Here is a 4,025-nt window from a genome sequence, read left to right on the forward strand (position 1 = left end):
GTTACTCCTTCCTTTTAGCCTGGAAGAAGGCTGCTTAGCTTTAACTAGGTCTGTGATTGTCTTAGATTAAAGGCCTGCTTGGTAGCCATTAACATATCCTGGCATAACAGTAACAGCAACCTACAAGAGAAAAGGCTCCATAACCTACACAGACATTGATTTCCAGAAGGCTTCAAACGGGATTTAAAACCAGTCACCACTCGGGGCTGCGTTGTTTTCAGCTGGGTAAAACTCACATCACTGTCAAGCCAGGGAATTGTGAATTTAACTCAACAGCGCTAGCAATCAAAGCGGTCTGCTCCAGACAGACCCCACCAGCAAAGCTCAGGAGGTTTCTGCAGCATCTGCCACTGTTCCCAGTGACAGCTACCTATCTGCTCCCATTGATAAGAATCCCCTCCTGGTACCTGATCCAAAAATAAATCAGCACGCCCTGCTGTTGCCCACAAGAGCTGTTTACTGAAATCAGCCTCATCTCCACTAAGCAGCTGCACAAAATAAATATTATTTGCATCATTCAATAAAGAGGAAAAAAAGCCGGCCAGATTTGCCATGTAAATTTCCAAATATGGAATCTCACTTTCAAAATACCTCGGTATCCAAATGGGGGGGAATGAGGGGGACTGACAAAACTGATAAGAGCCGTGGAGAAAGAGATGACTCAACCCTTTGATGCAGACATGCCTCTCTCCCCCGTCCCACTAGCAAACAGCAGGGAAAGCAGCCCATGAGTGAGAACAAACAACAGCTGTGCAAAATTCTGTTCCATTCAGGCAAGTAAAAACATCCTTTGCTTTTTCTCTGGAATGGGCAAATAGTTTCGGTGCATGGAATGGTAAATGCTCGTGCCTCAGCCGGGGAAGATATGGACCTCTTGGGGTCCATCCAGCCCTGTATTTCCCCGACTCGATTTCTATGACTATTTTGCAGACCCTGTTCTGAAACTTGCCAGATTAAAAGGATCACAACAAGATGGTAGGTCACCTCCCACACCTTATCACTGACCAGAACATCCCCTGAGATCTTCCCCACTGCAGCAAAACCGTGCAAAGCCAGATCCCCCGCTCCTGTAAGTTAGCATCACTCCACTGACTTGACTGCAGCCCCACTGAATTACACCGGCTGGGGATCTGCTGATTACAAAGACAACCACCTGTTTGCTTTGGGTGGATGAGAACAAACTCTGTGTTGCATCCATCCTTACTCACCAAGTTCTCGGCTCACAGTAATTGTGCTCCTCTTGTGTTTCTTTGGAACTAGCCTCCTGGTGGCTTGTGACTGCTTCCTTTCCAGGAATCCCACCACACACAGAACCAATACAGGAGAGTCACTCCAGAATTTTCCTGGACAGCAAGACGTCTGGTCTCCCCAGCGTGTAGGCAGCTCAGATGAACCAGCTCCGGTTAGTTTTCTGTTGAGAGGCGATATATGAAAGAGCTCGGATCATCTATGACACCTCTCCTGGTGGGGAATTCTGGCCAGTTTCCTCTGATATTGACCAATCCCAGCTCTTTCGTTCCTCCTCCTCCTCTTTATTTAACTACCACCCCCAGACTCAGCAAAGCAGGCTCCAAATAAAGTGACTCAGAGTCCCTAGATTTTTATGGGATTTAAAAAAAAAAATAGGCAGCAAACTCTGAAATGAGCAAGACCCTGAGAAAACCTGTTAAAAAAATATGATCCTTCCATCAAGTTCTCTTGAGAAAGCCCTGAGATAGGCCTTCCCAAAAATCATGGCCAACAGCAAGCAGAAGCTAGGACAGGTTTCTTAAGGTCACTCGAAGCAGCATTGCCCGGTGCCTTGATTTCTCCCGGAGCTGGAACAGCAAATCCAAGGGTATTTGAGTCCAGCTGTTCCCAGAACCACAGGATCTCCTGCCTTCTGCTTAGCCCTCGCTGAACTCAGAGAGCAGGGCGAATCAGTTGTAAAAAAGACTTCTCTTCCCCTTTCTCTGCTTTGCTCTGTGGCTCAGAAGCTGGGGGATTGCAAACAGGAAACCTGTTTGACAGTTAAAAATATTCTAACCAAAATGCCCAGAGGGGAACCAGGGTAAGGCTGGGAGGCTGCTGAGGTGTGAAAAGAAAGAGGAGGGACAGATCTCTTAAGGTAGAATAAAACTGCATGTCACATGTGGGGGGACTTTAACCCCAGCCGGCTAAAGGACATTGGAACTGCAGGGATTCCACCAACTCAGACATGCCACAACAGCGTGATTGTGCATTTGAAGCCCCATCCATGAAGTGCTAGGTGCTGTCCAGGCATTGATGAGGGACAGAGCTTGCAGTCTTGTCCACCTGCGATGATTGCACCCGGTTAACCAACAGAGAGGATTTAAACTGAAATTGTAACACTGGTATAAGCCACCCTGATTCTGGGATAAGGGTATCTGGCAGAGGGAGGTAGTGTGGCCTAGTGGATAGCACACTGGACCGGGACTCAGGTGAACAGCATTCTATTCCTGGCTCTGCTGCTGGATGGCCTTGAGCAAGTCACTTTGCCTCTCGGTGCCTCAGTTTCCCCACCTGTACAATGGCAATACCGACACGGAGATCCTTTGTAAAGCATGCCGAGAGCGATGGGTTATAAGAGCCAGGGGCTATTATTATTTTTTCCCCAGATTAATTTATGTTGCTTAAGAAGAGGTTTAAACTAAACAAACACAAATACTTTGGTAGGTGAAACAGTGTGTGCACATGAGGGGTTACGCTGGGGTAACTGGTCAAATTTTCTCATGTAGACAAGGTGTTATACCCAAGTAATCAACACAGGGCTTCCACCGATTTCACTGGACAGATTTAATGAAGCATTTCTGTGCAGAGGGGCCCTGAAATGCCCAGCTGGGTAAAAGCAGCAAGTCAGGGAAAGGGGAAAAAACAAAAAAGAAATTAAGCTTGTGTTACCCCAGGTACCCAGCCTGGCTGTCCAGATTCATAGAACTTGTAGGGCTTCACAAAGGAAGGTCAGTAGCATTACCCCCATTTGACAGAGGGGAAACTGAGAGCGAAGCAAAGTGCCTGGGATTAGAACCCAGATCTCGGGGAACAATTGCCCTAAAGACAGTAATGCATCCGCGGAAGCACCTGGAATCACCCCGAGCCAGTTGATGCCTGAAGCCAAAGGGCGGGTATTCTAGTCTCAGCTGCCATGGCTGATCTGTTTAAACAACTATACTTGATGTGCCCTTCGTTACCACAGGCCCGAGAGATGCAATTAAGAGCTCTTTCTCTTCGCATTATAGCCAGCCAGGGAGCACGAATCCTGGCCGTCCCAAACACTCGATCTGCGACTGCTTTCCCTTCGGCTGCCGGGCCCAGCCACCCGTGAATCTCACTGCAGATTCACACAGAGCGGAACTCTTCCCTGATCTTCCTGGGGTTACAAAAGTACCTTTGTCTCTTGTATACGGAGACCGACAAGCTCTCTGCAGCGACTGTCTCTTACTCTGTGCAGCGCCCACCACAGCGGGGCCCTGATCTCAGCTGGAGCCTGTAGTAGCTGCTGTAATCATCATCATCATCATCATCCTCCCATGGCTCTAATGTTAAATTTGCAACACACAGGGACTAATGAAGCTGCAGGGAGACTTTGGCCCACTAGAGGGAGCCAGCGCAGTTGCCTGCAGCGAGTTGGCTATATTTTTCCTTATAAGTAAATTACAGGATTTTGCCCTTTTTCTGCTTCCCGGTGGCTCACGACTCAACCCCCTTTTCCTGCCAAGTATGAGCTGTTTAGACAAAGTTTCCAGCTTATGGGAGCCACTGGCGAAGTGTGATTGGAGGCCTCCCCCACCCCAGGGGACTGTTCTTCCCTCCTGGCTGAACTGATTGAAGAAGACTTTTCACAAACAGGATCATAGTAAAACACCCGGTTGGATTGGCCTGGATTTGGGGGAGGGAGAATATTGGTATGAAGATCAGCTGGTGGGTGGGGCCATAACCTTTGACCAACCCCCCACCGGCTTTAGGTGCTCTTCTAAATTTAGCTTCCCCCCAACTCCACTGAAAGAGGGAGTTTCTACTCACAA

The 4,025-nt window shown here is 48.3% G+C and overlaps 1 protein-coding gene across 4 annotated transcripts in view; it reads right to left on the reverse strand.

Annotated features, from left to right (window-relative positions):
* The window catches only part of LOC102939739 (death-associated protein kinase 2), a 31,959-nt gene extending 28,415 nt beyond the window's left edge, over window positions 1-3,544 (reverse strand). For 2 of the 4 annotated variants that reach the window (XM_043535069.1, XM_037883351.2), the window contains exon 1: window positions 1,209-1,957. The gene's annotated coding sequence lies outside the window, so the exon portion shown is untranslated. Of the gene's footprint in view, window positions 1-1,208; window positions 1,958-3,388 lie in introns of those variants that run through there. The other 2 variants (XM_037883349.2, XM_037883352.2) reach the window with 2 other exon arrangements.
* Between the last annotated feature and the right edge of the window lie 481 nt (window positions 3,545-4,025).

The sequence above is a fragment of the Chelonia mydas genome, chromosome 24 (genome assembly GCF_015237465.2).
Source record: "Chelonia mydas isolate rCheMyd1 chromosome 24, rCheMyd1.pri.v2, whole genome shotgun sequence".
Taxonomy (NCBI): domain Eukaryota; kingdom Metazoa; phylum Chordata; order Testudines; family Cheloniidae; genus Chelonia; species Chelonia mydas.